The following is a 25552-nucleotide window of genomic DNA, read 5'->3' as shown; positions in this document are numbered from 1 at the left end:
TTTTACATTTCTGCAGTGTTTGTGTTTAGCTGTAATTTTCCTCTTACTCATTTACTGTACCCATACATATTATATACCGTTTTTCTCGCCATTAAATGGACTTTCTAAGGATACCATTATTTTCATCATATCTTATAATTTCCTATAAAAAAAAATATAAAATATGAGGAAAAAATTGAAAAAAACACACTTTTTCTAACTTTGACCCCCAAAATCTGTTACACATCTACAATCACCAAAAAACACCTATGCTAAATAGTTTCTAAATTTTGTCCTGAGTTTAGAAATACCCAATGTTTACATGTTCTTTACTTTTTTTGCAAGTTATAGGGCCATAAATACAAGTAGCACTTTGCTATTTCCAAACAACTTTTTTTCAAAATTAGCGCTAGTTACATTGGAACCCTGATATCTGTCAGGAATACCTGAATATCCCTTGACATGTATATATTTTTTTTTAGAAGACAACCCAAAGTATTGATCTAGGCCCATTTTGGTATATTTCATGCCACCATTTCACCGCCAAATGTCATCAAATAAAAAAAAAGTTCACTTTTTCACAAATTTTGTCACAAACTTTAGGTTTCCCACTGAAATTATTTACAAACAGCTTCTGCAATTAAGGCACAAATGGTTGTAAATGCTTCTTTGGGATCCCCTTTGTTCAGAAATAGCAGACTTATATGGCTTTGTGGTTGCTTTTTGGTAAGTAGAAGGCCGCTAAATGCTGCTGCGCACCACACGTAAATTATGCCCAGCAGTTAAGGGGTTAAATTAGGTAGCTTGTAGGGAGCTTGCAGGGTTAATTTTAGCTTTAGGGTAGAGATCAGCCTCCCACCTGACACATCCCACCCCCTGATCCCTCCCAAACAGTTCTCTTCCCTCCCCCACCCCACAATTGTCCCCGCCATCTTAAGTACTGGCAGAAAGTCTGCCAGTACTAAATAAAAGTAGTTTTTATTTTTTTTAATAAAAAAAAATAAAATGTTTTAGCTGTGATGGACTCCTGCCTTAGCCCCAACCTCCATGATCCCCCCCCCCAGCAATCTAACCCTCTCCCCTACCTAATTGCCGCCATCTTGGGTACTGGCAGCTGTCTGCCAGTACCCAATTTGCCCCCCAAAAAAGTGTTTTTAATTATTTTTTATTACTAATTTATTTTTTTCTGTAGTGTAGCAGCCCCCCACAATACCCCAACCCCCTCCCCCTCCCAGATCCTCATATATATATATTTCCCCCCCTCTTCCCACTCATTGGTGTCAGTGTCAGTATTTCCCCCCCTCTTCCCACTCATTGGTGTCATTGGTGTCAGTAGGTGATCGCGGGCGTGCGCGCGCACCCGCGCGCGCACGCGCACGCGCATGCGCGCCCCCGCACGCTCCCGGCACCCGGCGTGCACATTGCACTAACAGGAGCCGGATGCCGGGTAGCGATGGGCCGCCCACCCGCCTCCCAGTTGCGCTCCCACCCACCAACGAACCGGCCGCATCGCTACCGGTGCAGAGAGGGCCACAGAGTGGCTCTCTCTGCATCGGATGCTTTCTAAGGGTATTGCAGGATGCCTCAATATCGAGGCATCACTGCAATACCCTGAGAGCTGCTGGAAGCGATTGCGATCGCTTCCAGCACTCTCTTAGACAAGTGACGTACCAGGTACGTCCATTGTCACTAACTGCAAGTTTTTGCAGGACGTACCTGGTACGTCACTTGTCATTAAGGGGTTAAGTAAGAGGAAAACATTTTGTTATTGGTGCAATCAGTATTACTCATCTGCTGTTCTTTTTATCGGTCGTGGGTAAGTGGAAATTTCCACACTATATATATTGTATAAAAACTTCCCTATATATAAATCATTAGTACACAGCAGGCTCAAACCCATAACTGCAGTAAGTACCCTACACGGTTAACTCCTTGACTGCTGCTGCTACATTGGACTAAATATGGGTACAAGGTTAACCTCTTGGATGCTGCAATGTTATATACAACGCCACATGCAGCTTTAACCGTTTGACTACTACAGCATTTTGTGCTAAATGATTGTGGGCAACCAGCAAGGTAAACCGTGTGACACTAAATGAATACTATGATGAGACATTTAACCTGATGGAAGCTGCACTGCTTGTGGTTGACCTTCAATAATTATCCCTCTGCATATATGAGTATCCTATATATTTAACCAATAGGACACTGCAGTATAAGATACTATTGTGTGTGTACTATATATTTAACCAATAGGACACTGCAGTATAAGATACTATTGCTTATGTACTATATATTTAACCAATAGGACACTGCAGTATAAGATACTATTGCTTATGTACTATATATTTAACAAATAGGACACTGCAGTATAATATACTACTGTGTATGTACTATATATTTAACAAATAGGACACTGCAGTATAAGATACTACTGTGTATGTACTATATATTTAACCAATAGGACACTGCAGTATAAGATACTACTGTGTATGTACTATATATTTAACCAATAGGACACTGCAGTATAAGATACTATTGTTTATGTACTATATATTTAACCAATAGGACACTGCAGTATAAGATACTATTGTTTATGTACTATATATTTAACCAATAGGACACTGCAGTATAAGATACTATTGTGTATGTACTATATATTTAACCAATAGGACACTGCAGTATAAGATACTATTGTGAATGTACTATATATTTAACAAATAGGATACTGCAGTATAAGATACTATTGCGTATGTACTATATATTTAAACAATAGGACACTGCAGTATAAGATACTATTGTTTATGTACTATATATTTAACCAATAGGACACTGCAGTATAAGATACTATTGTTTATGTACTATATATTTAACCAATAGGACACTGCAGTATAAGATACTACTGTGTATGTACTATATATTTAACCAATAGGACACTGCAGTATAAGATACTATTGTGTATGTACTATATATTTAACAAATAGGATACTGCAGTATAAGATACTATTGCGTATGTACTATATATTTAACCAATAGGACACTGCAGTATAAGATACTATTGTTTATGTACTATATATTTAACCAATAGGACACTGCAGTATAAGATACTATTGTTTATGTACTATATATTTAACCAATAGGACACTGCAGTATAAGATACTACTGTGTATGTACTATATATTTAACCAATAGGACACTGCAGTATAAGATACTATTGTTTATGTACTATATATTTAACCAATAGGACACTGCAGTACAGTGATGTGCAGTCACTAGAGGCAGGTGAGGCAGTGCTTCACCTCTCATATGGGCAAAAATATATATTTTTTTATGGGCTTTAAAAAAATAAAATAAAAAAATTGCAATTTTTTTTTCCCCAGCATTTTTTTTTTCACAGATACATGTTGTGCAATGGAGAGGCACAAGCAGGTCTGCCCACCATTACACAACATGCTGCACCACCTACTGGATTAAAGTGGTTAAGCTCATTGCATGTCCCATAATTGCTTATTTGAGGCAGTCCTATTTGGGCTGAACCAATCCAGTGAGAGGCATTAGTAAGTGGAACTTAGGGTTGGGGCTGGATGTTAAATCATATAAAACAAAACAAAAACAGAAAAAAACTACTTTCATTTATTTTGTTGCTGTGCTGTGAAGCTGCTAGCTTTTGCTAAAGTGAAAAAGAGAGTTCTGTACTTCCCCTCTAAGTGCAGTGGAATGTGCCACTGTCACTTCCTTAATACAGACAGAGGCAGAGCAGGAAGATATTCAGTCAATAAGCAGTGTTTAAGACACATCTTTGAAGTAAGTTCTACAACCTTAGATTTCACTGAAAGGAATTCTGTTAGTGAAAATTATAATTTATTGAATGTGTTTTTTGTGTTTTTACTCTTTAACAGCAGTTGAAGGATCGTTTTTGTATTTTGTTTCCTCAACCTTTACACCCACTAACTTAACAGCTTGCCTTCACTTTCTGAACTCTCTGTAGCTCTGCTGTTTTATTACTTAAAAATGCAGTGGTCTCTCTCCCTCCCCCCTTGTGTGTGTGTCTCTCTCTCTCTATCTATCTATCTATCTATCCATCTCTCTCCTTATGTGTTGTTCTCCCCCATGGTCTCTCTGTCTCTCTTCCTCCCCCTCTGACTCTCTCATCCCTTATGTGTCTCTCTAACCCTCTGTGTTTGATTGTGTCTCTCTCTCTTTCTCTAACCCTCTGTGTTTGATTGTGTGTCTCTCTCTCTTTCTCTCTCTCTCTAACCCTCTGTGTGTGTCTCTCTCTCTCTTTCTCTCTCTCTCTAACCCTCTGTGTGTGTCTCTCTCTCTCTCTAACCCTCTGTGTGTGTCTCTCTCTCTCTTTTTCTCTCTCTCTCTCTCTAACCCTCTGTGTCTCTCTCTTTCTCTCTCTCTCTCTCTCTCTCTCTCTCTCTCTAACTCTCTGTGTGTGTCTCTCTCTCTCTCTCTTTCTCTCTCTCTAACCCTCAGTGTGTGTGTGTGTATCTCTCTCTCTCTCTCTCTTTCTCTCTCTCTCTAACCCTCTGTGTGTGTGTCTCTCTTTCTCTCTCTTTCCCTCTCTTTCTCTCTCTAACCCTCTGTGTATGTGTTTCTGTCTACCTTTTATTTATTTAATTAATGAATTGGTAGTGCCATCTGATGGGGTGGCTTTATTTAAAGGGGTGGGGTCAAGCGCCCCACCATCTTTAAATTTCACCAGCCGCCACTGGATCAAGACATTTTTATATTTACTGAATAATGAAAGAATCTATAATCATAATTTGCAGCATAAAAGTAAAAAGTATGTTTTATACATATTTTAATGGGCATGGATTTCTAGATCTCATAATCAGAGCAAGCATTTTGTTATCTGGCAAGTGTTTCTGTTACATCCTTTAGACTAAAATCAGATGTTTACTAAGTTGACCAGTTTTCCAAGACACCATTTAAAGGGACATGAAACCCATATGTTTTCTTTCATGATTTAGAAAGAACATGCAATTTAAATAACTTTCCAATTTACATCTAATATCTAATTGTCTTCATTCTTTTGATATCCTTTGTTGAAAATCATATCTAAATATGCTCAGTAGCTGCTGATTGGTGGCTGCACATAGATACCTCATGTGATTGGCTCACCCATGTGCATTGCTATTTCTTCAACCAAGGATATCTAAAGAATGAAGGTGAATCCAAGCCACTGCCTCACCAGCCTCTGACGTCACTGCACGTCACTGCTGCAGTATAAGATACTATTGTTTATGTACTATATATTTAACCAATAGGACACTGCAGTATAAGATACTACTGTGTATGTACTATATATTTAACCAATAGGACACTGCAGTATAAGATACTATTGTTTATGTACTATATATTTAAGCAATAGGACACTGCAGTATAAGATACAACTGTGTATGTACTATATATTTAACCAATAGGACACTGCAGTATAAGATACTATTGTTTATGTACTATATATTTAACCAATAGGACACTGCAGTGTAAGATACTATTGTTTATATCCTATATATTTAACCAATAGGACACTGCAGTGTAAGATACTATTGTGTATGTACTATATATTTAACCAATAGGACACTGCAGTATAAGATACTATTGTGTATGTACTATATATTTAACCAATAGGACACTGCAGTATAAGATACTATTGTGTAAGTACTAGATATTTAACCAATAGGTCACTGCAGTATAGGATACTATTGTGTATGTACTATATATTTAACCAATAGGACACTGCAGTATAAGATACTATTGTGTAAGTACTATATATTTAACCAATAGGACACTGCAGTATAAGATACTATTGTGTATGTACTATATATTTAACCAATAAGACACTGCAGTATAAGATACTATTGTGTAAGTACTATATATTTAACCAATAGGACACTGCAGTATAAGATACTACTGTGTATGTACTATATATTTAACCAATAGGACACTGCAGTATAAGATACTATTGTTTATGTACTATATATTTAACCAATAGGACACTGTAGTATAAGATACTATTGTTTATGTACTATATATTTAACCAATAGGACACTGCAGTATAAGATACTATTGTTTATGTACTATATATTTAAACTATACATACTAAATCAATAGCACATCTGAGCCACTCACTTCCCATGTTATAATTGTCCCATTACCCCATCCTCTCATTATTTCGACCATGGCCAACCCTCTGCACTCCCAGACTCTATGCAGGACACTGCTGCCGGATCCGCACACCATATCTGGGTTTTGATTGCGGTCCCTGCAGCAGAGGGAAAGCAACAATGGTCCTGGTAGCTGGAGTATGTGGGAGCCAGAGTGTGCATATACACTGTAGGGCTGGCTGGCTACACAGTAGAACACAAGTGGCGCTATGAGTGCTTAGCATATGGTTGCCACCTCGGCCATGTTTTCCTGGACACTTATGAGTTACACATGCTGCAGGGTGAGCAGAGGGGATCATGTATTGCGTCTCTGGACATCACATGAATACTGCTGATGAACAGCACAATACAGGTTCCTTCTGGCACACCCAACAGAATGTGTAACTCATAAGTGTCCAGGAAACTTTAGCCAAGGTGGCAACCCTAGGTTAGCACCCCAGGTCTGGACAACTGTGGTCACCCCACATCACCCGCACCTCCTTGCACAGAAACCAAAGTCTATACCTGGACTTAGAGAATCCCAACTTGAACCAAATTCTGACTCTGGGTTCTAATACACTCCAGAGATCTCACACAGGAACAGAAGTGGCATTTACTTGACACAAGGCATGCTGGCCTGGAGATTGTAGTTCTGTGTATTTAATGCCATGCTGTCTAATGCTAAAAGTCTAAGAGCTGTATATTTTATCGGCTGTGTATATAACTCTGTGCTATATAATGTACTAGGCGAGTGTATGATTACTACTCATGTAAAAAAACAGGACGATTTGGTGCGATTCAAAAAGTTATGGAGACACTGGGACAGTCAGGGCCGCCACTAGAAATTTTGGGGCCCCTGACTTAACCATTGATCAGGGCCCCCCCTCCCCTCCTTTGACATGTGCAATTTTTGACCAAGTGACTAAAACGTATATGCACTTTATTCTTAAGTGTCTATTTAAACTTGGAAATGTTGTAAAGGTAGTAACATACACTGAAACAAACACAATCACACATAAGGATTCACATATAGACACTCTAGCAAACACGGAAAGAAACTCAGACACAGACACCCAAACAGACACTTAGCACTTGTTTACATTGACCTGACAAGTAATGAGGTAAACTACAGTTTTGTAAAAAAAGGAGATTTAGAAAACAAAATATGGAGTTCTGATTATCTTTTTGTAAAGGAAGATGCCAACTAAATGATGACAACAGCATGCAGTGGCTGAAAGGAAGGGCCCTGAACTGCCTAAACAATAATTTAAAGGTTAAATGGTAGATCAGTGACTTCCGGAAAGGTCTCATTAGTCTCAAAGTCTGTAGAAAGATGTGAATAATCAGTAGTAAGGTCAAAATGTCCTAAAAAGGAACAGACAATGGACACACACACACACACAAACTCAAACTTGCACATACACCAACAGAGACAGCCTCAGAAAACACACAAAGACATACACACACACACACACAGACACCCACAGAAAACACATAAAGACATACATACACACCCTCACTGAGACATCCACAGAAAACACACAAAGACAAACACACACCCTCACAGAGACACCCACAGAAAAGACACACCCTCACAGAGACATCCACAGAAAACACAGACATACATACACACACACACACACACACCCTCCCAGAGACATCCACAGACATACACACCCACCCTCACAGAGGCATCCAGAGAAAATACACAAGGTCAAACACACGCCCACCCTCACAGAGACACCCATAGAAAAAGCTCAAAGACACACACCCATCCTCAAAGAGATACCAACAGAAAAAAAAATACATACACACTCATAGAGACACAAACCAAAGCACAAAGACATAAACACAGACACCCACAGAAACACTCACAGGAGGAAACATTTATGCACCTTGCATCCCCTAAATCAACAGTGTGTGACATGCATGATAAAAAAAAATGCAGAAATTAAGAGATCACTTTTTAAAGAATCATATTTGTAAATGTGCAAACAAAAATAATTCTGTGAATTCAAAATTGTACATTAATGATCTGGGTAGATGGCTAGATGAAGAAAATTACTTTTAAAAGGTTGACATATGTTTGTTTGATATTTTCCCCAACCAAGAGCACCACTTCAAATATAGTGTACAAATGTTCCCATCTGTCAGCTGTACTTGTGGATTTTGAAAATGCTGTACTCTATATAGTCTTGTTAGAACCATAAGCTGTGGTACTCATACCATTAGATCTGGTTAAATGCAGGATTTAAGTTTTTTTGGTATGCATTTCAAAATTAAGTCAGCTGTAGAGTAAACTGAACAGTTTTAAGTTAACCTGTCTCATTTCCAACACTGAGCAATCTTAGTCTCAGAGTATAACATGTTATGCAGATGTAAAAATCTTAGATACAATGCTTCCTTGTATCTGGAAAGTCCTTGCATAAAGGGGCAGTAAACTGAAATGTAATATATATCATTTGTGTATTGAGGAGGAAACATTTCTGCATGGTTTTAAATATAGAATTTCTATAGCATTGTCAAATAATCATAAATACACTGCTGCTAAAAAATGTGTTTTTATGGACCCCTGGCCCCACCATACAACTACTACCACACTGAAGTTACAATCTTAAATTGCACAAAGAAATAAAAAACATTTGCTAAGTAATTTCTACCTCCTCTGCAATTGAAAGTGATCAGCCGTCTGACTCAGGCACACACTCTACAAACAAAGTGCCAAGTCTGTCTCACACTGTGCATAGTGGTTTAGTGCACACTCAGAAATCCTCTCAAATGCTAATACTTTACTCCTTGTTATAACATTTCCCATGCTCAATTAGCACTCTGCTGTAGTACCCACTGGTGGCTGCCAAAATGTAAAAAAAAAAATTTTTTTTTTTTTAGTTCTTGCCTCATGGGGCCCCCCTAGCCCATTGGGCCCCTGACAGGAGTCACCCCTGTCACCCCCTGATGGCGGCCCTGGGGACAGTGTATGAAAAAGTGGGACAATCCCATTAAAAACAAGATGTCTGGTCATCCTACCTTAGTTTAGCAGCCCCCCTGCCCCTCTTAGATAGAGATTAATTGATTTACTGTACAATAGCTGCATGCAGTGCCTGCCTCAAGTTATAGGCTGTCAGCACCGCATTCGGGCAGAGAGAAGGGAGAGGGAAAGAGGGGCAAGATATCAGATGCAGAACTGTCTGAGAAATAGTCTGCAGTGCTAGCAGGAAGCTGGGTCATTATACCCACAGCAATTCTCTATCGTGGCTGCTGACACACACACAAAAAGCAAACAGTACACATTTATTATTAACAATTGGCCCTGATTTAGTCCATAAATAGTGACCAGGAGGCAATTACCACCCTACTCCGGACCAGTCCCTCTCTGTTTTTGGATATAGTGATTTTTTTTAAAAATGACCACCTCAACTGTAAGTTGAGCACTACACACACCACTACTGTAAGACAGAAGGCAATACATATATTTTTTTAATGTAAAGCTTATAAACAATATTTATTTAATTTTAACTTAAAGTACTTTTTAAATAATAAGTCTCCGTGCACTTGTTAGCACCGCCCACTTCCTGTACAGCTCCCAGCCCCTTTGCAGGGCTGCTACCAGAAGCTATGGAGCCTGCTAGCAAAGGAGAATATATAGGTAATACTCTGCATAAAATGCACATTTTTTTACCATGCTGTGCAGTTGATGTACGAGCAAATAAGATATGTTTTATTAAAATGATTGTTGCAACTGTTTTATATCACTTTAATTGACATATATATAGGCTAGATTAGGGTTGACACCTCAGCAATGCTTTCCTGGACACTTATGAGTTACACATGTTGCAGGTAGGAACATGAATAGTGCTTTCTAGGGTCACTATTCGTGTGATGTTTAGGTGTGCAATGCATGTTGTCTTCTGCACACCCTGCAGCATGTGTAACTCATAAGTGTCCAGGAAAACATGACTGAGGGGGGAACCCTAGTCTAGATATGTGCATTCAGATCCTTTGTGAGGATCAGAATGAAGAAGTAGGCGGCCGCTCATGCTGTTCGGCTCATTTCAGGGCTTAGCAAGGTTTAAAGGGACATGAAATGCAAAATTTTATTTCATGATTCAGAGAAAGAATACAATGTTAAATAACTTTCCAATTCACTTATTATCCAATTTGCTTTATTATCTTGGTATCCTTTGTTGTAGAAGCAGCAATGCACTACTGGGAGGACGCTGAATGCATATATGAGCAGCCACCAATCAGCAGCCTCTGAGTCTACCTAGGTATCCCTTTTTTACATACGATTTCAAGAGATTAAAACAAATTAGATAATAGAAGTAAACTGGAAAGTTGTTTAAAAGTACATTCTCTATCTGAATCATGAAAGGGAAAAACATTTGGTCTTATGTCCCTTTAAGATATCAGACTCTTTGTGTGCTGGTAATGTAATTGTTTTCTAGGCCCATCTTTGAGCTAGCTTTATGGGGCCAGTGCTTATGGTCTCCTATGGACACCGCTGCTGCCTACAGAGTTTTTGGCAGTGGATCCCCAGCAGTGACCTCCCAACCCCCACATCCCACTGATTCAGAGAACTGAATTAAAATCTTCTATCACTGCAACAGCAAAATGACTATTTACCTCATAAAATGGCGCCTACTTGTTAAACGTTCATTAGTGTTTCAGTAGAAGTAAAACATAAACAAAAACGTGTGTATATATTGTTCTTGATTACTACAGTCCAATGACAGGAGTAGGTTAGCAGGTTAAACATACTGAGGTAATAACACTGACTAATTTCAGGATGTGTAAGCAATCCAGGAATAGGAACAGCACTTTTTAACCCTTTTCCTGCCGGGGTTAACTTGTCTACATCGGAACAAATTTGAAATCTTGCGATCGTGCAAGTGATCACAAGATTTCAATGATGGGATCGCGTCAGGGGGCGTCCCTATGATGCTAGGCACACCCTCCAGATCACGATCCCATCAGGGAAGCGCCAGTGGCTTCGGGAAAGCAGTTAGGACGTTGTATTTCGTCCTTCAACGCTAAAGCACCAGAAAAATTCGGACAAAATACAATGTCCTAACGGCGTTAAAGGGTTAAACTGAGTGCCCGGAGGAGACTTACCAAGTCTCAAATCATATGTAAAGCAACAAGTCCTCCAGCACTTCCAATAATAAAAGACCTTTATTAATATTACAACATGAGTCAACAAATATCTGAAACGTTTCGGGCCTAGCTCAGCCCTTCCTCATGCATAATTTCAGGATGTGTAACATCATATAAACCAGGATGCTTTGTGGTGTCCTTCTATACAGATTCCGAATTGTTAATAATTGACTTTGTTCTTGTTGGAAAAGTATTCTTCCTATGCTAATTATATGCTTGAGTCGGGATAAGGCAGCCAATGAAGAGCATGATGATTTAACCTTCATTACATCAATATAACCAGACAAAAAGAAAATCAAATTCATTTCAATCCCGAATTACAAATTTTTAAACCACAATTGAAATCACTAGAGTCAGACTCGATTTAAATCATGGTTTTCTACATAAAGGTTTAATTTTTAGAATAAGATTTCAGATTTTTTTTTTCCAGTTGTATTATGAAATTATTGGGAGGTGAATTATCTCTAGTTTAATAAGTCAATTGTTCATATTTGATCAACTTTTCAGCAAAGAAACATAATAATTGTCTTAATAACAATTAAAATAAATATAATAATAAAGTTTAAAATAATTATAAGTTTCATTTTAATTTTTACTGCTTGCCCCTCCCTTCTCACACTTAGGTCCTTGTGCAGATCTGTCCCAATCCAAACAAAATTCTATTCATTGTGCTTCTTGAAATTTAGTAAGGGGTTGATTCTATTTACATAGAATTGCAGAGGAACTATGGGATTAAAGGGACTGTAAAGTCAAAATGAAACTTTTGTGATTCAGATAGAACATGCCATTTTAAACTGCTTTACATTGTACTTCTATTATCTAATTTGTTCTCTTTGAATCCTTATTTCAAAAGCAAAACTAGGTAGGCTCAAGAGCAGTAATGCACTACTGGGAGCTTGCTGCTAATTGGTGGCTGCACTTATATGCATCTTGTTATTGACTGATGCAATATGTCCAGCTAGCTCCCAATAGTGCTTTGCTGCTCCTTCAACAAATTATACCAAGAGAATTAATCAAATTTGATAATAGAAGTAAATTGGAAAATTGTCTAAATTTGTATGCTGAGATCTGAGATGAGGAGGCAGTGTGCAGAAGCTTAGATACAAGGTAATTGCAGAGGTAAAACGTATATTTCTTTAAGTGTTGGTTATGCAAAACTGGGGAATGGTAAATAAAGGGATTATCTATCTTTTTAAACAATAACATTTTTAAACCATTTGAATCTGTGAATGAAAACTGTGAGCTGTCCCTTTAAGGCTGTGTGTTTTTGTGCCTGCTGCTTGTTTGAACCTGTAACACAATATCAGATTTATCCAGCAACAAAACCAGTGGATAGAGCTTCAAGGAGTCACTACCAAACTCCCCAACAATAATGCAAAAATGAGGATGAAGCTCTCCAAAATGCCCAATTATTTAATGCTTTATTGGAATGAGTGCAGAGTCATACAGCCACAACGTTTCGGGGAGCTATGCCCCTTAATCATGTGGTAAGTGATAATACAGGTGCACCTGTTTAAATACCTTACACTGGGATTTTAACCCTTACAATCTTATGAAATGCTTACTATAAATGTAACAGCACCATCTACTGGTCAAAAACAGGTATATACAAGTACAACATTTTTTAAAACATACAGCTATGAAGCCTCTGAAAAAAGGATCACATATACAAAGAATATAGTATAGAGAAAACTTCATCCAACTAATAATAGATATATTACATTAACAGGTTAATTTGCAACAAAAACAATGTGCTGAAGAATCTTGAACACAAGAGCAACATCAGTTCAATAGAATACAGACCAATCAATCTCTCTATTCAGCCCCCTCGGCTCCAGGGTATCCAACTTAAAAATCCAATAGGATTCACGTTGTTCCAAAAGGATATCTCATTTTTGCATGTTTGTCCCTGTAAGCCTGCGCGTATTGTGTGTGTGCAAGCCCATTTAAGACTGTGTCCGCATGGTGTGAGCTGTTCCTTTAAGGCTGTGTGTTTTTGTACCTGCTGTTTGTTTGTCCCTGTAAGTGTGTGTGTAAGCCCATTTAAGACTGTGTCCGCATGGTGTGAGCTGTTCCTTTAAGGTTGTGTGACTCTGCGTGCGACTGTACCCTGAAGACACTGTGCATATGGTGTGAGCTCTCCCTTTAAGACTGCATGCACCACCTTTCTTTGTGCATGCTGTGATCTGTCCCTTTAATACTGTATTTAGAGTGCTTTAAGGCTGTATGTATTGTGTGAGAGCATATGTCCCTTTAAGACTGTTTGTTGTCTGTGTGTGGTGTAATCTATTCCTTTAAGGCGTGTACCATTTAAATTGTGTGCAGTTGTCCCTTTAAAGGCTGCCTGTGTGCCTGTTTCTTTAAGACGGTGTCCTTTTAAAGCTCTGTTAGCTTAGGTGCTTCATGGGTCCCAGTAGCTAACAGCCCCAAATGTGTAATTTATGTGACAGGGGTAGTATCATAAAAGGCTTTTGTCAAAGAGTGATTTTTGTTCATGCTGCAGTAAGGTGTCCTGTACCTTTTAAGGAGGCATAAAAGATCAATTAGGCCTTAAAGGGACATGGATGTTGAAATCTTTCTTTCATGATTCAATTTTAGACAACTGTCCAGTTTACTCTATTATTTAATTTGCTTCATTCTCTTGGTATCCTTTGTTGAAGCAGCAGCAATGCATTACTAGGAGCATTGGAAAGCCAATAACATGAGACATTAGGGTTGCCAGGTGTCCTCCACAAAAATACCGAACACCCAAGAAATTTTTTTAGTTTGCGGTGAAATTTACTGAAAAAGATAAATATATATATATATATATATATATATATATATATATATATATATATATATATATGTACACATACAATATATACACAGTATATATATATATATATATATATATATATATATACACATATACAGTATATACATACACACACACACATACATATATATATATACACATATATATATATATATATATATATATATATATATATATATATATATTATATTGGCTGGCTGCTGCTTCAATGATTTGTGTGACACAGTGTAGATAATTTATGATGACTTATTCAGGCACACACACTTGCCTTCACAGTGTCTGTTAAATTAATATAACAGCAGAGTTATCACATTATTATTTCAAAATTCAAAATTTTTCACAACAAGGGAGGGAAGCAGACTAGCAGGGCAGCACGCACTATTAACTTATTGCTGGCTGTCACTACTCACTAACTTATTGCTGGCTGTCACTCTGCAGTTGCACTCAGACTCTCTCTCTGCCTCTGCCGCGCCTGCAGGCAATGAATGACACACAGACTGAGGCTGCTGAGAGCGGGTCTTCTGTTCTCTGGCGTGATGACGTCACGCTCAAGTGACCCGCGTGATCACGTGCAATACGGCAGGCAGCGCAGAGAGAGGCCCCGACTCAACTCCGGCTCCGCACATCACTGTCAGGAATCGGATCAGAAAGATGATGATCCGATCAGACAGCTGAGCAGAGCCTGAGTTGAGAGTGAGACTGAGACACATGGGCTATTAGCTAAACAGGGGCTGGTTGGTTGTGTGGGGTTACGGGTAAGCAGCTAGCAGCAGCCACAAGCCAGGCATAATTTTTTTTTTAAAGAAAACTGCAAAGGCTATGTCCGGTTTTTTTAAAATAAAATTACCGGGCAGTAGCCTGAAATACCGGACAGTCCGGTCTAATAACGGACACCTGGCAACCCTATGAGACATATATGTGCAGCCAACAATCAGCATCTCCTGAGTCTACCTAGGTATCCCTGTCAATAAAAGAATTCAAGAGAACAAAACAGTTTAGATAATAGAAGTAAATTAGAAAGTTTCAAATTGCATGCTCTATCTGAATAATGAAAGAAAATGTTTGAGTTTTATGTCCCTTTAATGCCTGAGGGACATAAAACTCAAGGGGAGAGGAGCCTGGTACTAGTCTGAAGGATACACAGACTTGTGTTTGCCTCTCAGACTGTGTATGGTATCAGCTGTTCCTTTAAGACTGTGTGCCTTGGGTATTTGTGCTCCTTTACCAATAAGATTGTGTGCGTGTGGTGTAAGTTGTCTTTTTAAAGGGACCCTAAAAACCTTCTGTTTCCATGTAATTGTCATTTATTTTTACCATTTATGTTTAGATTGTAATAAAAGATACTGTAGGGAGTGCTTCATTTGTCTTGTTTAGGAGTAGGGAGAGGTCAGCTATAGTGTAGTGTTCTGTGCAAACCATGGATAATAATGATCATATGGCTGCCTGATCATTATTATCCATGGTGTGCACAGAACACTACACTATAGCTGACCTCTCCCTACTCCTAAACAAGACAAATGAAGCATTACCTACATTATCTTTTATGATCTTCCTAATACCTGCTAATTAGACAAGCCACTGATGCTATAACATGAGGAGCACAGAGAGCGTGAGCTGCTGGTCAAAGCCACAAATAAAAAACTAAGGAGAAGATTTGCAAAGGGTCCGATCTAAACAAACTCTGAAAGTTATAGGAAAGAAAAAAAATGTATGGCTTGAGGGGGACCCCGGGAGCTTGGAGAGAAAGCAGAGGGGTAGAAGGGTGACACAGCTTAGTGTTGAAGATACCAGAATAAATTTGAGACAGCAGCCGCCTCGCCGATGGAACAGTGTGTTGGGCGATCCCTACCCATCCCTCTTTCCCTCACACCACAAGAATGAATTTTACATTATGAATAGAGTAAAAAAGAATGATTAGCTTACAAGTGTATTAGCTATAGCTATATAGCAACACTAGCTGATGCCGGTTTAAAAGATATTCTTGAGAAAAAAATAAAGATAATAGCTGCAAACTTTATAGCAGCAGTAGTTTTTTAGTTATGCTGTGAGCGTCTACATTCCTGTGCGCTCACAACAATAAGCACAGACTTCCGGTTTTGTCCACTCACAGCCATGTCTGCACGGATTCGGCATGGAGCGCTCAGAAAGCACAAGTAAATGTAAAAAAAAACACAAATTGGAACACCTATAATAAAAAAAAAAGGGATTTGCATTTTAAAAACTAAAAAAACTTTATGAATAAAAAAAACACAAAATCCTAAGGACAAGTGTTTAAAGTTCCTTTAAACGCTGAGTGAGTTGTGTGCATGAGTGTACGTGTCTGACCCTTTAAGGCTGAGTGCATTGCTTTGAGAGAGTACAAGGTTGTGTGTGTGCACATAAGGTGGTCTGTCCCTTTTTAAAGGTTGTGTGCATTGTGTGTATGCCTACCCCTTTAAGACTGAGTGTTCCTTTGGTGGTTGTGCGCCTGTACTATTAAGATTGCATGTGTGTGGCCCCTTTAAGTCTGTGTTGTATCTGCCGGTTCCTTTAAAGGCTGTGTGTGGTGTGTCTGCACCTATCCCTTTAAGACTGATTGTTGCTTGGGTGCACCTTTACCATTAAGATTGAATGCATGTGGTTTGTTATCCCTTTAAGTCTGTGTGTGTTGTGCCTGTCCCTTTAAAGGCTGTATGCATTATTTGTGTATGCCTTAGGGTTGCCACCTCAGCCATTTTTTCCTGGACACATATGAGTTACACATGCTGCAGGGTGTGCAGGGAGGAACATGTATTGTGTTTATAGACAGCACTATTCATATTCCTCTCTGCACACCCTGCAGCATGTGTAACTTATAAGTGTTCTGTATTTTAAGGAACGGGTGGCAACCCTAGTATGCCTACCCCTTTAAGACTGAGTGTTCTTTGGGTGGTTGTGCGCCTATAGCATTAAGATTGCATGCGTGTGGTGTGTTGCCCCTTTAAGTCTGTGTGTGTTGTGTATGTGTGTCTGTCCCTTTAAAGGCTGTGCACATTGTGTGTGTGCCTGTCCCTTTAAGACTGAGTGTTCCTTGGGTGCATGTGCGTCTGTATCATTAAGATTGCGTGCGTGTGGTTTGTTGTCCCTTTAAGTCTGTGTGCATTGTGTGTGCTTGTCCCTTTAAAAGCTGTGTGTATGCATACCCCTTTAAGACCGAGTGTTTCTTGGGTGGTTATGTGCCTGTACTATTTAGATTGCATACGTGTGGTGTGCTGTCCCTTTAAGTCTGTGTGCATTGTGTGTGTGCTTGTCCCTTTAAAAGCTGTGTGCATTGTGTGTCTGTGCCTATCCCTTTAAGACTAAGTGTTCCGTTTGTGCTTGTAAACCTGTACCATTAAGATTGCATGTGTGTGGTGTGTTGCCTCTTTAAGTATGTGTACGTTGTGTGTGTGCATGTTCCTTTTAAATGCTGTGTGCATTATGTGTGTCTGCGCCTATCCCTTTAAGACTGAGTGTTTCTTGGGTGCTTGTGCACCTGTGCCATTAAGATTGCATGTGTGGTGTGTTGCCCCTTTAAGTGCCTGTCCCTTTAAAAGGCTGTGTGCAAAATGTGTGTGCGCCTATCCTTTTAAGACTAAGTGTTTCTTGTGTGCCTGTACCATAATTGCATGCATGTGGTGTGCTGTCCCCTTAAATTTTTCTTTCATGATTAAGGAAGAGCATGCAATTTTAAACAATTTTCCAATTTACTTCCATTATCTTATATTCTTCATTCTTTTGATATCCTTTGTTCAAAAGAATATCTAAATAGGCTCAGTGGCTGCTGATTTGCTCACCCATGTGCATTGATATTTATTCAACAAAGGATATCTGAAGAATGAAGCAAATTAAATAATAGAAATAAATTGGAATGTTGTTTAAAATTGTATTCTCTATCTGGAACATGTTAGAAAAAAAATGTTTCATGTCCCTTTAAGTCTGTGTGCATTGTGTGTGCCTGCCCCTTTAAGACTTAGAGTGTGTTCACATACTGTGATCTGTCCCTTTAAGACTGTGTGTGACATGAGTTGTCTATTTAAAGGCTGTGTGTGCATGTCCCTTTAAGACTGTTCCCTTTTGCTTTTGGAGATATAACCAGTCCTGCATTATTGTTGGTCACCCCATACCAATTGTTAAAGTAAAATATTGCTGTATATCCAAGAAAATAACTTACATTTAATTAAATGTTGTTAAATCTGCTAGAAAAAAAACCATAATACAAATGAACTGTTTAGTCAGAAATTCACTTTTCATCATGTACTGTAGTGTTACATACAAATAAAGCATGTTAAAAAAAAAAAAAACAACGAAAAAAAAAAAACCTTTATTCTGATTGGTTGCTGTATGCCACATGATCATAAAGCCATGAGGTTGCTTCTGGAAGGCTGAAATTGCGCCAAAAAAATTGTGAGATGTTTGTGTGTTTACCAGGTGAGAGTTGCATTACTTTGTGTTGTGTTAAATATGTGATTTGTATCTTATATTCAGCAGTGATATTTATATCATGTGTTTGCCTGCAGATGAGGGTGTATATGAGACAATAATTATTGTCTGCTTATTATGCTTTTAATGTGACCTAGTAAACTGTTTAGCTGCAATGCAGAAACCTATAAATGCACTATCTTCACTACCTATGCTTTCCCATACTGCAAGTATGTTGCTGTTAAACTTTTACAAAAGATGTCTTGATGTTCTAAACGTTTAGTTGTGTAGCATTGATTTGATCTATAGCTCAGATTACAAATAAGAGTCAGTTCTCTTGATTTCAGTGGATAAAAAGTTCCTAAGTAAATGAGTTACAGCTCTGCAGTGTAAAAAACAAACTGCTTTGTGCTGACTGAATGGGATGTGCAGCTTGTTTGTGGGTAAGCACATAATTAGGCTAGGAAGGAACTGAAACTCTTGCAATGGCAGATTATTATTTTAGTGTAAGAGATCAGTCTGTAAATGTCTCTAGAATTATCCAATAGAAATAGACAACATTTTAAATAAATGGGTGTATTACTCACTTGCACAAGGAAGGTTTTTTTTAAATATTTTTTTTTTTAAAAAAAAGGAAAAAACTTGCCTGCTAGTATATTACTCTTTAAATTCATTCAGTGGGCTTTGTGTTGTTTGAGCCTGTTTTGTATACAGTATTGTGTAAATGCTTCTATTTAAATGCATTGATGCAGATTTCTGTGTTTACCTTTCTTTTTAAAGGGACAGTATACAGTAAAATTGTTTTTTGCTTAATGTATTTCCAATGACTTGTTATACCAGCTGCAGAGTATATAAAGTGTATGGGGAATTGCATTTTCAGGTTTATTTATAAGATATTAAATTTCTGGCTTTAAACTTGGTTGACCTTGCAGGTACAATTTATCTCATTATGTTACCAGTTTGTGTACACACATTTGCTTCCTTATCTTGTCTGTTTGTAAACCAAACCCCAATACTTACAATGGAAAAGTATTTTAATTAATTATTTCTTCTACCCACCAGGAGTGTCATTTCTTCTGCTGGCTGTGTTTACATAGTTTGTCAATTACTTGGACTTAAAGGGACAGTCTAGTCAGACTTAAACTTTCATGATTTAGATAGTGCATGCAATTTTAAACAACTTTCCAATTTGCTTTGTTCTTTTTGTATTAGTGTAAGGCTAACCTAGGTAGGCTCATAAGCCCTTGGAGGCCGCCTCTTATCTGAATGTATTTGACAGTTTTTACTGCTAGTGGGCTTTAGTTCATGTGTTTCATATAAATAACATTGTGCACGTGGCCGTGGATTTATTTAAGAGTAAGCACATTTATTGCCTGACATGCAAGTCTGTCAAAAGGTCTGAGATAAGGAGGCAGTCTTCAGAAGCATTGATACAAGTTAATCAGAGGTAAAAAGTATATTTCTATAACAGCGTTGGTTATGCAAAACTAGGGAATAGATAATAAAGGAATTATGATGTAAAATATATTTTACTAACACATTACAAGTTAATTGCTTTTATTTTGATTAAGCAACTACAAGTATATGAAATCATTAAAGGGACAGTATACACCAATTTTCATTTAAAGGGACACTGAACCCAAATTTTTTCTTTCGTGATTCAGATAGAGCATGCAACTTTCTAATTTACTCCTATTATCAAATTTTCTTTATTCTCTTGGTATCTTTATTTGAAATGCAAGAATGTAAGTTTAGATGCCGGCCCATTTTTGGTGAACAACCTGGGTTGTCCTTGCTGATTGGTGGATAAATTCATCCACCAATAAAAAAGTGCTATCCAGAGTTCTGAAAGAAAAAAAAAAGCTTAGATGCCTTTTTCAAATAAAGATAGCAAGAGAACGAAGAAAAATTAATAGGCGTAAAGTAGAAAGTTGCTTAAAATTGCATGCTCTATCTGAATCACGAAAGAAAAAAATTTGGGTTCAGTGTCCCTTTAACTGCATGTAATAGACACTACTATAAAGAATAAGATACACAGATACTGATCTAAAAATCCAGTATAAAACCTTTTACAAACATACTTGGGAGCTCCCAGTTTAGCACTGTTGATGAGGTAGTCTGGGACACTCGCTGTAAGGGGCTTGGTAAACAAAACAGACACTTTTCTTCATTTAAAACATAGCTGTTATAGTTCTGCTGGTCTCATAATAGAAAATGAACACCCACTGCATGCAGATCTGCTCACATTGAGCTGCAGACACGGAGGACGCTTTGTGGTTGCCTTGGAGATGTCAGCTTGCAGAGAAGGCTGATTGGTTGCCGGTGCACCAGCATTCTCAAACACTGCTCAGTTTCTGTGCGCGGATGAATAAGCCAGGCAGTGTACATGAGCAGGTGTACACAGGGGTCGTATGACTGCCCTGCCCTGGGAAGCTCATAAATTTGAAATGCACAAACAATATTAATGGATTTTAATTATAAAAATGTAAATGTCAAGTAATTTTTTTTTTTTTAATGGTTTTTGTTCCCAAAATGACTGTCCTTTTTAAGTCCAAAAACTTTCAGTATAGGTTGGGATACCACAGGCTAAATCGGCTATTTCAAATGCCAAAATAAGGGTAAACTAGCTTCTTGTAAACAATGCAATGCACTCCAGCAGGATATATATATTCTCTCTCTGTGTCTCTCTGTGTCTCTCTGTGTCTCTCTGTGTCTCTCTGTGTCTCTCTGTGTCTCTCTGTGTCTCTCTGTGTCTCTCTGTGTCTCTCTGTGTCTCTCTGTGTCTCTCTGTGTCTCTCTGTGTCTCTCTGTGTCTCTCAAATTATTATAATAAATCCCTTAGTATACTGTTGCCATAGCCTGACTACCTCTGCTAGGTTACTTCTCTGGAATCTATAATATAAATGTATTAAGTCTATTTTGTCTCTTCTAGCTGGCTTGTTTGGAATATCTGTCCAGCTCAAAAATGGCTCCAGCGGTTAGAAACCGGTGTTGGATGGCAGAATGGTTTTATGGAAACTTCAAGCATATGACGGCTTAATTTTCTTCCACAAGGCTGTGAGACCAGGTTGCAGGTAAGTACAGGTTATTAATATGTAGGTGTCGCATGGTCACTGGCAGATATTATAGTGAGCTCTCTGCACATGGTGGCAGCTGTAGTTACGGACACTAAGAGCAGTCCGCGGCTGCTCCTGGTGCCCGTGACTACAGCTGTAAAGCTATGGTGGGGAGTAAACTGTTTCTGAAGCCTCTGGACATGTGACTCGTCTAAAATAATTAATTTCTGCCTCTAGGATTATATTTTATTTCCCCCTATTTTCAAAGACTGCTTAACAGCATCATTTACTTCTCTCCCGTAAAACCCAACATGGTCATTGGCAGACGTTACAGTGAGCTCTCTGCACATGGTGGCAGCTGTAGTTACGGACACTAAGAGCAGTCCGCACCTGCTCCTGGTGCCCGTGGCTACAGCTGTAAGGCTATGGTGGGGCGTAAACTGTTTCTGAAGCCTTTGGTCATGTATAGTCTAAAATAAATTACTGCCTTTAGCATGGCATTCCCCCCCCCCTTATTTTCAAAGGCTGCTTAACAGCATAATTTACTTCTCTCCCATAAAACCCAACATGGTCATTGGCAGACGTTACAGTGAGCTCTCTGCACATGGTGGCAGCTGTAGTTACGGACACTAAGAGCAGTCCGCACCTGCTCTTGGTGCCCGTGGCTACAGCTGTAAGGCTATGGTGGGGCGTAAACTGTTTCTGAAGCCTTTGGTCATGTATAGTCTAAAATAAATTACTGCCTTTAGCATGGCATCCCCCCCCCCCCCTTTATTTTCAATGGCTGCTTAACAGCATAATTGTACTTTCTTCCCTCCTGATAGTCCCAACATGGTCACTGGCAGACGTTACAGTGAGCTCTCTGCACATGGTGGCAGCTGTAGTTACGGACACTAAGAGCAGTCCGCACCTGCTCCTGGTGCCCGTGGCTACAGCTGTAAGGCTATGGTAGGGTGTAAACTGTTTCTGAAGCCTTTGGTCATGTATAGTCTAAAATTAATTACTGCCTCTAGCATGGCATTCTCCCCCCCCCCTTATTTTCAATGGCTGCTTAACAGCATAATTTTACTTTCTTCTGACCTGTTAGACCCAACATGATCACTGGCAGATGTTACAGTGAGCTCTCTGCACATGGTGGCAGCTGTTTTTTTGGACATATGGAGCAGTGCGCGCCTGCTCCTGTGCCCATGGATACAGCTGTAAAGCTATGGTGGATTGTAAATTGTCTCTTGACGCCTATGAGCATGATATTTTAAAATAAAATAATTTACCTCTAATATAGCCTTTTGAATTTTCCCTTTTTTCCCCTATTTTTCAAAGTAAAGTTTCTGACTTTATAGTCTATATTAAATAAAAATAGCCTAATGCATTTCTCCTATTAAAGTACATGACCACTATATCTCTCCATTTCAAAGTACTCTTAAGGACCCTTGTCTTGTTTTCCTACATGACTGCTTCACACGTGCTATATCCAAGTAACTCCTCTTTGGCAAAGATCTCTCTTCTCCATATGTTTATTAGCGGTAGGTACAGTAAACGGTCTTCATAGCAGCGGTGTCTTTGGGAAGTGGAAGCAGCGGGCCCCTGCTGAAGCTACCCAAGGCTAGTTCTATACTGTGGTACATTACAAGTTTGTCTCCTCAGCCTTAGGTCATGCTCCCCATCATACGTCCCATGCAAGCCCAGCCTAGAAAATGCACAGCTAACATTCATGGTAAACTCTTGTTGTATTTATTATATATCTGTCACTGCCTATAATTACCAAATCTTTACTAACCTAATTCCTGATCCTTTTATACCATTCCCCAGACACCTGGATTTCTTACTCTTCTTTCCCTTCTTATGCTCTTTATTTTATAATTGTAGCATTTATGAAATGATGATATGGAGTGACTGTTAGGTGGTAGTTTTGAAGCATTTGGTCATATAGCTAACCACTTAAACCCACTAAATAGATATGCTGTGCAGCCCAGAATATAGACCTTAAGACTTTATGTTCATATCTAAGGTTCATTCTTATAAGTGTTTTATCTCTGCATTTTCTACTTGAGTATTAACTATAGGCAATGCAAATTTACCACAATGTCCTGTTTCTTACGTTAAAGGGATATTCCAGCCAAAATTGGAATCCACATGGATGCATTTCGGTATTGAACAGAAGCAATTTTGTAATATACATGTATTATCAAAAATGCTTCTAATAAAAGCTATAGCTGTTTCCAAAGTGTATTTAAGTATGCACCGTGCACCAGCATTTTAAACACAGCACTTGCTTAGAGAGCCTAAGGTGCTGGTACCATCTGGTAATTACTCAATTTGTTCATTGCTGACATGATACAAGCCCCAGTGATGATCTGAGCAGCTGCATTATTTAAAATGTGGGTATAGTGACAATATCTAGCAATGCTTCACATGCACGTGCAGAGAAAAATGTTAATACTAAAATAGTGATAACTTTTACTAGAAACATTTTTGCTAATAAATGTATATTATAAATGTTTCTATTCAAAGATGTAATTCATCTATGTGCATTTAGATTTTGACTGGAATGTCCCTTTAAGTAGTATGTATTTTTTTTCCCCCCCCGTATCTGTAGGTGATGCTAAAGTTATCAGATCTACAGCACCAGGTGACATACAGCCAACACTTACAGGGTCTACTTCATTGTCAAAAGAAATGTCTGTGTCTCCTTTGTTAAACCAGGTAAGAGTTAAATTGTTGTAAAATACATTAAATTCATAGTGTTGGAGCTGTTTCCTGTATAACAGTAGATCATTTTTGTTGCAGACATATAGTATAATTAAATGGTGATAATAGTCAAACCATTACATGCTCTAATTTGTTATTAGCAAATGGAATTTTAAGACTAGCGACCCTGCATTATTGTGTGTTTTAACCCGCAAAGGGGTAAACACAGAGTAGAAGTACTTCTTCAGACCAGCAAAGTAGTGCTGGTCCCAATTGGTGGCGCTAGTTAAATATCTGAGTTGTGTTACTGATTGTATCTGCTTGGGACTAAACACATAGCATTAGACAATGTCCTGCTCAAGACCCACAGAGCACTGCTAGTCCCAAGCAGAAAGCGCTGCTGATTGGGACCGGCACTGCTCTGGGGGTCCCAAGCAGTATTTCTACTGTGTGTTAACCCACACAGTGGTGCAGGATCACTAGTCTTACAATTACATATTCTAACTAATGTAATTTTACCACTATAATGACCCTGTAATGTTGTCCACTTGTCCTTGCAGTGTCTTTTTGAGGCCTGACTGTACTTTTTATCCTTAAAGGAATAGGGAAAGAATTTGATAGTCCTAGTGTATATCTATCTTGTCTCTTAAAGGGGCATTAAATAGTATGTTGGGCAAAATAGCTTTTTTTTTTTTTCTGAGATAAAACAGTGTTTTAGCTTCTTAAGCAAGATTGACGAGCATAGGCAGCTATTTATTAAAGGGACAGTCTATGATAGAATTCTTGTTTTAAAAGACAGATAATCCCTTTATTACCCCCCCCCAGTTTTGCACAGCCAGCAGTTGTATTAATACTTTTTTTTTTTTTTTTCTCTTTACCTCTGATTACTTTGTATCTAAGAACCTTCTGACAGCCCCCCTGATCACATGACTGTGACTATAAAATCTATTGAGTTGCATTTAGTATCGTGCTGTGCTAACTCTTAAATAACTCCCTGTGCCTGAACACAGTGTTATCTATATGGCCCACAGTCTCTTGTTAAAAGCAATTTAAAAAATGTGGTAAGAGGCAGCCCTCAAGGGCTTAGAAATTAGCATATGACCCTACCTAGGTAATAATTATTGTCTGCTTATTATGCTTTTAATGTGACCTAGTAAACTGTTTAGCTGCAATGCAGAAACCTATAAATGCACTATCTTCATTACGTATGCTTTCCCCATTAATACTGTAAGCATTTAGCATTTTACAACAGATGTCTTGATGTTTATAAACGTTTAGTTGTG

General features: G+C 38.5%; 1 long non-coding RNA gene across 2 annotated transcripts in view; it reads left to right on the top strand.

Moving 5' to 3' along the window:
* The first annotated feature begins 18459 nt into the window (after nt 1-18459).
* Nucleotides 18460-25552, top strand: part of LOC128646077 (uncharacterized) — a 33038-nt gene continuing 25945 nt past the window's right edge. The window contains exons 1-4 of one of the 2 annotated variants that reach the window (XR_008400184.1): nt 18460-18534; nt 21458-21599; nt 23226-23295; nt 24178-24284. This is a non-coding gene — a long non-coding RNA (uncharacterized LOC128646077). The remainder of the gene's footprint in view (nt 18535-21457; nt 21600-23225; nt 23296-24177; nt 24285-25552) is intronic. The other variant, XR_008400183.1, reaches the window with a different exon arrangement.

This window comes from Bombina bombina, chromosome 1 (genome assembly GCF_027579735.1).
Source record: "Bombina bombina isolate aBomBom1 chromosome 1, aBomBom1.pri, whole genome shotgun sequence".
Taxonomy (NCBI): Eukaryota; Metazoa; Chordata; class Amphibia; order Anura; family Bombinatoridae; genus Bombina; species Bombina bombina.
The sequence above is the reverse complement of the archived record's forward strand: the minus strand, read 5'-3'. Positions and strand labels throughout refer to the sequence as shown.